At 33.9% G+C, this 11008-nt stretch overlaps 1 pseudogene; it reads left to right on the top strand.

Annotated features, from left to right (window-relative positions):
• The first annotated feature begins 3836 nt into the window (after positions 1 to 3836).
• On the top strand, positions 3837 to 5054 carry LOC143578781 (ethylene-responsive transcription factor ERF039 pseudogene; annotated as a pseudogene).
• The last annotated feature ends 5954 nt before the right edge of the window (positions 5055 to 11008 follow it).

Consider the following 11008-nt stretch of genomic DNA (forward strand, 5'->3'; position numbering starts at 1 on the left):
TAGTTGGGGCGCCTCCTCCTCATCCTCCTCTTCCGCGAGCTCCAGCTCGTAGTTTTCGAGCGCATCTACAATACATGCAACAGAAGTGTTAGCAAAATTTGGTATTGTAAAGGAAAATGCATAAGTACAAAGGCTTACCAGGCGCATCGCTGTCGAAGACAAATCCCAGATCAACAGGGATGAACATGTCATCAAAGCGATCAGGGAAACCAACCTCCCCAGCGCCAAGCGCGACGGAGCCACCCTCCATGTGCTCATCATAGGCAGCATGGATATACTCCTTGGTGACTGCACAAAACAAGTCAAATGAGTTCAGCAAAAAGAATTATATTCGCGCAGAAGTAAAGCAATGAGATAAAACTTACATAACCCGTCGACTTGGATAACGGGCTCAAGCGCGCTGTCCGCCCACCTTTTGCTCATACCAACCCCCACCAGCGCCTCCTCACAAATGTTCTTGGCGGGGGATGGTTCAGCGGTCAGCTTATTAACCCAGGCGCCAGTTGGGTTCTTGAGGACACCCACATCCGCAGGCGCAGAAGAAATCGAGCGCATGGTCATACGGATGGGGATCACACCAGCCCTTATGTAAAAGAACCTCTCAGACCAGTCATGAAGGCTCTTGAATGAAACAATGGAGCACTTCACATTCTGACTGCGAGGAACAAAAGAGAACCAACTGTCTTAGATCTTGGGCTTGTAAAAATACTGAAAGCGCCGAGGGGTGGGCTCCTCGCGCTGGGATTTGCACATGAACTCAAAGTGAGTCATGCGCACAAGTCCAAATGGATGGACTTGGGATATATGAATCCCATAGAACTGAAGCAGTGCACCCACAAACCTTGTCATCGGGAGACGAAGGTTGCAGTGGGTGAAAAAATGGCTATATAGGGATATATAGCCGGTAGGCGGGTCCGCCGCCGTTTGCCCGGCCACAGGCAACATGCAGCCAAACAGGGTGGGAAAACCCTGAGAGGCGATAAGGCTGTCAAGATCAGCCTGCCTCAATTTGCAGGGGATTTCATTCCACCTCTTCACCGCCTTGGTCCTCCCTACCTCCTCCGATGAGCCCTCAGCAGCCTTCTTCCCCTTGCCGGTCTTCTTCAATGTAGATATTACTAACGATTTTCTACGGCAATGTATGGGGGTGATTGTGTTGTCTGAGCTATCAGACATACAACGGTGACGAAGAACAAATGATGCTTCTGAACAACAGATATTTGGGAAGCAGAACAAAGATAATCAGAAGACAAAGAAAGAAAAGCTCAGAAGAATAAACAAGAAGATAAAGGATAAAAAAACTCTAAGGGCTGGCTTTTATAGGCCCAGGAGAGAGAAATTTTGGTGCTGAACGGACTTCACGCGCCCCCACTCGCAGGATTAAGCCACTACGAGCGCGACACGTGTCCCTGACACTGTGTGAGGGGACATGAAAGGAAACTATACGGCTGCTGCCAGAGTTCACGCGCCACCACTCGCAGGAACGGACCAACGCGAGCGCGACACGTGTCCCTGACAGCATGTGAGGGGACACGAAAGGCAACTGTAGCACCTCGAGCACACGAAAGGCCTGACACGTCTCCATCACTGAACCACGTCAGCAACAACCAACCACGTCCAGGGACGATTCGTTTGCAACCAAGAGGATAGAATTTCGCGCAACGGTGAATAATAAGAAGAAAAAGACAAAACACCTATTAACAGAGCAAACTATCTAGTCTAACATCTATCTTACCTCGCTCGCGCGAGACAAGACACACATTAGACTGGGGGGGCTTGAAGAGGTATGTACCCGCCTCAACACGGAGCAAGGCGGGTCAACCCACAAGATATAGACAACAGGCTTGAAACCAAGACATTACGAAGGCACAAAGCCAAAACCTATGCGCATGGCGCATACCACACATGCTCAGGCATCATATGCCCAGGCACCACACATGCTCAGGCATCATATGCCCAGGCACCACATATGCTCAGGCATCATATGCCCAGGCACACATATGCTCGCGCATCACATATGCTCACGCATATCACATATGCGCGCGGCGCATCAGCGCGCGGCGCATATCACATGCTCGTGCATATCACATCTGCGCATGAAACATCTGCGCGTGAGAATAAAGAGAAGATCTCGCACATATTTTCATTGGCGCCATCCACTGTTACAACGGCAACAAGATCTGATCAGATCTATAAAAAAAACCAATTTTCACCATGTTTCATGCGAGGTCTTCTCTTTATTCTCACGCGCAGATGTTTCATGCGCAGATGTGATATGCACGAGCATGTGATATGCGCCGCGCGCATATGTGATATGCGTGAGCATATGTGATGCGCGAGCATATGTGTGCCTGGGCATATGATGCCTGAGCATGTGTGGTGCCTGGGCATATGATGCCTGAGCATGTGTGGTATGCGCCATGCGCATAGGTTTTGGCTTTGTGCCTTCGTAATGTCTTGGTTTCAAGCCTGTTGTCTATATCTTGTGGGTTGACCCGCCTTGCTCCGTGTTGAGGCGGGTACATACCTCTTCAAGTCATTTTATTTTTTCATATGGGTACTCGAAATTTTGGAGACGGCAGGGTATATAATTTGGTATGTGACACTTGTAACTCTAATTTGGAGAAGCTGAAAAGCAAGAAAAAATAGATTCTGACCTTGAGGGTTGTATTCTTTGACTATGTATTATTTAATACTCCGTAACATAAAATATAGAATGAATACCAAATAGTATTAAACAAATCAAGTGTGGTAATTAGTTGGTAACTGGTAATGCTTCTCTCTCGTCATTGGGTAATGCTTAAGAAAAAGTCATCCTAATTAAATATAAGAATAATAATTCTTCAGTCATATATAGACATGAATATAATTTTTATTTTGTATACTCTCAACAAGTTTTATTTTATGACTTCAATTTTATTATTCTTAATTAATTAAAATAAAGTTTATATAAAATCAGAATAATTTAATTAACTCACTGAGTTTCTAATATTTTAAGTGTCTATAAATGTAGATGATAATTTTAAATTAATAGTTCTCTAGATTTTAAAACTTTTGTGTTCGTCATAAATAGAAAAATAAATAGCAAAGACTTGTTACAAACTTCATAATACACTATTTAAATATTTGTGAAAGCTATCATATAACTAAAAAACCTGATTTTTTTATATAACCGGGCCCGCTTAGAAAACTAGACTTCTTATGTAACTATCAAATGGTGCATGCTTAACATTAACCCATGCCTAATAGTGTAATTGTACATGTTATGTTAATTAATACACATCTTACATGTGTTATACACATGCATATGTTATGTTTAGTACATGTGATATGTTTATGTTGATTTGATCCCATTATTTGGGTATCCATAAGGCTTCAGCCTCTAAACCCTCTAGCGGGTTACACTTACCATGATGCTCACAACTTTGCTCCAGACTTGAAAAGATGAGATACAACACGATTGACGATACAACCATCGAGACTACTTCAAATCGGAAGAGTCTCACTCTCCACTACTGCTGAAGCAAGTACCATTCAATACTAACTCCGTTGAGATATAACAAGTTAACAATAATAAGCTTGATCAAGAAAGAACAAGGGTTCTAGTTGATTAATAATAAGCTTGCATAGCAAAGAGTAAATTCTTTTTTCTATATATATACTTTATTCATAATGAATACTAATTACATATGTTTGATAATCTAGAAGAATTTGAAATAAATATCTTAAGTTGTGTATATAAATGTGTTCACAATATGCATATTCATTGTAGGTGTTGGTTCACTATCTCCTTTATTGAAAACGTTTAAATATATAACTCACCACATATTTTTATAAATTATTATAATCGAAAAGTTTATGCTGTCAATTATTAACTTATATGGGGTACACAAATGAAACAAAAAGACAAGCTACGTTGCATATAAAGATTGGACACATGCATCATGAGCTCCTCATATTCATATACATGTTCTTTAATCCCCCAACCACCACCACCTTCTCTCTCCACAGCCACCGGTTAGTCCGGTTTTTTTAGTTAAAAGTCCATAGGAGAGACGGGTGCGGGCGGTTGGCTCTAAACTCAACCTATTTGAGTTTTCTGGTTTTGTAGTTACAAAACCTAGTCTAGTCACTGTATATATCAGTATTGCTGTTATGTACTTGTAATCATTATCACTCTGGTTGTAATATGTGGACGTAGGTCAATCTAGAGGATTCTAAACTGAACCACATTAAATCCTCGTGTTCTTTAATTGCTTTCGTGTGTGTGCAAGATCCTAACCACCACAATGCCCAAGAAGACCAACAACAATGGCGAAACCACCATCTACCACGGTGTCCGTCAACGGAGTTGGGGCAAATGGGTATCCGAAATCCGTGAGCCAAAGAAAAAATCACGAATATGGCTTGGCTCATTCGAAAACCCCGAGATGGCGGCTCGAGCCCATGATGTAGCAGCCATAGCAATCAAAGGTCACTCGGCTATCCTCAACTTCCCTCACTTGGCTCATGAGCTGCCCAAGCCGGCTTCCAAGTCACCAAGAGACATCCGAGCCGCGGCCCTCAAAGCCGCAGCTTCAGCCACGGCTGAAATTAGTAATCAAGACTCCAAAAACATGCAAGCCGAGCTTGAAGCCAGTATTGGCAACTTGCCTACTTATGATGATATATTTCTTGATTTACCGGATCTCGGACATCGAATTGATAGGGTTTTGTATTCGTTACCGGAGTATATAGTCGGAGTTGAGACCGGTGATGGTGAATTATGGCCAGAAGAGCATGTCTTTGGGAGTTATTGCTCATAAGTAAATTATGTTAATATCATTTAGATTGAATTATTTCAAAGTAATTAAGTACTCTTAAACCGTCTTCATTAGGCCAAGGTTGGCCAGCAACAAGTGTTATCGGAGTGGATTTTCAAATATTTAGTTTTTATTAGTTAAAGCTCATTTGCTTATTTATTCAATAAATCAGACTCCATGTTTTGTGTATGAGAGTCATGATATTATGTAAACATTACAAGTTTGCATAAATAGTAATAGTGTTTCGTATTTCCTTTTTAAGTTATTTATAAAACCTTGTATACACTGTGATTTATGAGAAAGAAACAGTTATCACTTATTATGTATTTTATAAATTACTATCTTCTTATATAAATATAAATTTAATAGAAAGTGATTTTAGATTCTTTGTTTTTACTAAAAACGGGTTGGGACCATTTTTCTTTAACAAGCATATATATGGCTTGATGCCCCACAAGTTCCGTAACCAATAAAAGAATTGAAAATAATGTTTTTTATTTTATAACAACCAAACCACAAATTTTTGTATTTTAAAATTTAGCCACAAACGAATATTATTATTTAAATTTTTTTTCTTTTTTAAAGAAAAGGTTAAATACGTTTTAACTTTTTTTCCCGATGTTATGGTATAAGTTTTATGATGAACTTAAGTACTTAACTACTACTGATGTCGGTACCCGTATTCGTTTTTATGGTTTTTTTATCGATGTAAAACGCAAGTCATTATCCTTTTGGGTATATCACGACCTTATTCGTTTCTATGATTTCCGATCGATATAAATACGTGACGATATCCTTTTGAACATATCACAACTACATTTCTTTAAAAAAAATCGGTTGATATGTCGAGTGACAATACCGTAACGAATCGATATAAACTGAAACTTAATATCCACCTTATCGCACGAGGGATTTCAACGATATATAGATTAAATGAACATGGAATTTAATAATTATAGGTGATGATATAATCCAGTTATAACCAAATTAACCTTTAAGAGTGGTACAATGATAAGCAATATGACAAGTCTCTCAGGCAAAGGTTTCAGGTTTGAATATTATTTTTATTGGTTTTTTATCATGTTCTCTTAAAGGCTAGTTGTACAGCATAAAGTCATAAACTACGATTTACTGAAAGCCACCGGTTAGTGTTATGTGTGGCAATCATGACCCATTCTTTAAATAATGAGTTGATTTAAGTAAAAAATTATTTGCATAAGGTAGATCTGGACGTTTAACTCAAACGTACAATAAGACGGGTCAATTATGGTCTTATTAAATCATATAGCTGGTTAAAACAGACCACTTTTATAAAACTATCATTAAACGGGTCCAAAGGAACAAAAGGGTTAACACCATCCACGATCATTGTTTGTCTCCACCATCTAATTGATGTTATCGGCACAACTGTCGCCTCCCCTTCCATCGCCCCTACTACCTCCACCGGTGTTCTGATCCGTTCAACATATATAGACTAATGCCACCATCGCCAACACCACCCGTGACGCCTCCATCTCCACCATCATGGTCGCCAACCCCCACCATCATCGTCGAGGAGTCCATTGCCACTGCCAGAGTCACCAACACTCTTTAACTCTTAGTAGTTGTTTTCCCATCAACTTCTTTAAACCACACTCAAAAGGTTAGCTGGTCCCGTTTATATAAGTGGTATGGGCTTCATTTCCTAAATTTTAGCCACGACATAATATGTAGGACCCTTCAAAATCACGACATGTTCTCAACACTTGAAAAGGAAACGTGACAAATTCGTTTTGGACCATTTTTGTCATATAGTGACATGATTCACTTGTCACTGTCTCTTTAATGTTTCCATTTAACCATGAGATTTTGGAATCTTTAGTGTTTTGTTTGTTTAGGTAAAACTCACATGTGTGAAAATGTTAGTTTAATTGTACTCGAGGTGGAGGTATTATTCATGTTGTGACAAGTATAGAATTGGATATCCATAACACACACACACACTTTAACTATCTAATCTAATAATACTAATAAACAAAAATACTAAATACTGGTGTGTGATAACTAAATTAATCCTACCTTCTAATCTTCAATCTCCTTAATCCATGTTACCCATGGGTTATGGGTTTAATTTATATGACACATGAATCACAAATATTATTGACTTTTTGACTTTAATTTAATTTACGTTTACAACACAATCCTCCAGTTAGGGTTTTTAGTATCTCAGCCTCTCTTCTTCTCACTATGAGATTTCATCATGGCCTTTTTTTTGCGATTTCGTCTAACAAGAATGCGATTCACCAGGTAACGATTCGGTTTATCTAATTTAATGATATCATCTACTTTCTTATGATGATTGAATCTGGGTTTTGATGTTCATTGTCGCCTATTCTTTTCTAATCTTCATTCTCATGATAACGATTGCTATCAGGTTTCGATTTAGGGTTTTAAATTATCAAAGTGAAGTGCGTGAACATATTAATTTCATCTTCACTATGGCGATTTCATCATGGCCAGGATGCATCAGGCGATTTCATCATGGCCAGGATGCATCAGGCGATTTAATCTAACCAAGCGGCTATATATCAGGTAATCTAATTCAACAATAGCATTCAATTTCTGATACCCATTTGATTTTATCATACGTCTTTGAATCTAGGGTTTTTATTGATTCCATTATCTAATTGATTTAATTTGACTTGCAATTTGTCTAAGGGTTTCAACAAATTGATTATCCAAGACGCAGATTAATCTATAGGTAATAAGTATTCATATGGTTTTTTATGTTATCATTTATTTATTGTGTAGAGAAATATGATAATTTTTTTACTTAAAATTAATATGCTTGATGGGTTGGATAAATTATGACCATTTAATTTGGTGTAACATACATGTTGTTCAACATACATGTTGTTCAACTTTTGATTTGTGCAGAATGCATTCTACGATTTGATCAATTTTTTATATTTTCTAAATTTGTTTTTAAATGGAAACAAGATTTGGTCAACTTTTATATCTCCTAAACTTGATTTTAAATGAAAAGATGATTTAAGAATTGAAATAGCATATAATAAGGAAAGTAGTTTTCAATGGTTCATACCATATAAAAACCCATGAATATTTATGGTTTAAAGAGATTAAATATTAGAAACTAGGAAAGCTATGAATTAATATTAAAGATGAAACAACTTCTCAAAATATCTAAATCCCACTATTATATTAAAACAACTTTTCAAAATATGTAACTTATTTCACGCCATTTGATTTTCAGAATTCAAACATTCATTATCAAGCATTGTGTCATCTAACTATACTATTAAAGTAATAAGCTTTAAGTCCATATACCCACTTCCTATTTGTTGATTCTCACACTTTTCATTTATATCAATGACTTCTCTAATTTTCAAGTGAATAAAATAAATCAATAATATATTAAAATAAGATTAATCAATGCTATTTAATTATTATCTTTCATCTTTCCTTTAATCTTTAATTTTTCATTTTGAATACTTAAATAATAATGTAATAATGTAATATTTTAATATTTTAATATTACATTTAGCTAAAAGTGTAAATTTATATTAATTAAATAACAACAAAAAATATTCTAATTAATGTAATATTTTAAAATCGTAGCTATAGTTTGAATACGAAGTATTCAAATTTTCTTTTTGAAAATTGTATTATTTTTTGTTAATTTCATTCACCACCTTTGTTATTTTTTGATTGATTTCATTCACCACCTGTGTTAATTTTATAGATTATATATAATAAATAATTTAAGTAATTATTTGTTATTTCATCAATAGAAGATTACGGATTTAATATAGAGATTACGAATAATATATATATAGAGAGAGAGAGAGAGATACCGATTTAGAATATTATAATTATGTTAGAATATGATATTATTTAAATTATATTTGTCAAACTCGTAAAGAAATTAGGAAAGGATGACCCATTTATTAAGGAAAGGTTTAATTACGGATTTGTAAATTTGTAAATTTGATATTCCCCCCTTCCTATTTGAATTAATTATTGTCTAAATTATGGTCTAAATTTGAATGTCAATTTTATTTAATTAACAATCATTATGTTTTACTATAATTACGTTAGTTGACTCATTGACCCATTAACCCACTTATTTAATTTCACTCATTTACTTTTAAGAATTAAATTACAAATCCATTCACTTATTATTGTTTAACAATAACAATTGAGTTACAAATCCATTGTTGACTCATTCACTTATAATTGTCAACATTGACTTAGAAATACGATTTACTAATTAACAATTGAGTTACATATATATAACTAAATTAGTAACTTTTTATTTTCACACCTTATATGAATTACAATACATACTATATAATTAGTAACTTACATTTTACATTATACATTATGTAACATTGCATTTTACAGATTTACCATTACATAAAATTCAAAAATTTCGAAATATATTACTTGTATTTCGAATCTAATTATGTAACATTGCATATTATTTGAAAATCCATTAATTACGATATAAATTCTATTCCTTCTTACTATAATAATTTTGATATTTTTTGAAAATTCCTAAATTTATGTTTTTAATCAGTTACATTTATAACTTTCTTCTATAATTTTCTCTACCCTAATTCGTTTCCTATAAATATGTACATTTGAAAGGCTAATTCTTACACCATCAAAGCCTCTTTAGTAAAAATGAGTAGCTTTGTGCCAAGGTTTTTAGTTTTTGTTATTTATATATCTTCCGTTTTCATGTTTCATTTTTGAGGCTTAAAAGTGTTATTGTTGTTTAATTTTAATTTATTTGTGTTTTTGTTAATTTTTTCTAGCAAGATGGAGCAAACAAATATCACCATGTTGAACCAACTTGATGTTCTTAACAATGAGTGTATCATGTTAAACCAACTTGATGATTGTTTTATATTTATTAGTATTTTTTTAATTTTTCGTGTTCTTTTGTTTGACATGCTGCTAATCTATGTTCTAGATAAAAATCATGTCCATCCATCGACGGTATCAAAATCAGAGATCCATAGTTAAAAACCATATTTCTTATTTTCCGGTAAGACATTCAATTTTTCCGGTTACAAATTAAAAATCAAATATTCCATAATATCAACATTAATATTCTACTTTCTAATTTTAGGTCAATGCCAAGACTAATAGATGTTCATTTCTCTAGAAATTCTACAAAAAAATCCGACATACCATGGTCATTGTCACAATATCGTTTTTCCGGTTACATCTTTTAAATTTTCCGGTTGTTAACTATAATTCAAAAAACCATAATATCAATATTAATTTTCGATTTTATTATTTCAGGTTATTTTCCGACTCATATAATATTATCATGTATAGATTTTCTTTTTTGAATATTCATGTATTTCAATATTTCAATTTCATAAATTTTAGTTAAAGCTAAATATTAATCTATACGTTGATGTATATTTTGTTTTCCGGTGCCTTAATAAATGACACAATTAACTATTCTATTAATTCGAATTATTTAGTTTGACTTTCCTAATTTATGGTCATAACAGGATTCCCATTTTATATGCATTGACTTTCTCAATTAACTATTTCCTAATTTTGTTGTTTAATATAATTTATTTCATTCACATTTTATACACAATTTATTTCCTTAATTTTTAAAGAAAACCGATTTTACAAATTAACTTTGTTTTTTTTCTCATTTCTATTTGGCCATATAAATGATAATTACAAAATAACATTTACACATACATGTGATAATTACAAAATAACATTTTTTTTTCATTTCTATTTGGCCATATAAATGATAATTACAAAATAACTACCTTATATAATATAATTATTGTATTCCCTTTTATATAAAAATTTATATCTTAACGAAATACAAATTAATTTGCAATCATTTCACCCAACTCAAAGTTAATATGAGTTTACTGTAATTGTATATAGTTTTGGTGTATCATAAAAACTTAATTTTAAATTAATTATCCATAATTTACATAATAATAATTTATCTAACATTAAATGTCCATAATGTATAAATAATAATACATAATAACAGGTTTACTAATTTACATAAGTAAGTAAATCAAGATATCGAGTTTATTTATGGTATCTCTCTACATTTTTGGTATATTATTTAAATTTGAATTAGAACTTCTAATTAATTTCCATACTAACTATTTGACTAACATTTACACGAAATATTAGCATGTTTCCTATTT

The sequence above is a fragment of the Bidens hawaiensis genome, unplaced genomic scaffold (assembly GCF_021521415.1).
Source record: "Bidens hawaiensis isolate Kalapana, Puna unplaced genomic scaffold, B.hawaiensis_p1.1 tig00029334_1, whole genome shotgun sequence".
Taxonomy (NCBI): Eukaryota; Viridiplantae; Streptophyta; class Magnoliopsida; order Asterales; family Asteraceae; genus Bidens; species Bidens hawaiensis.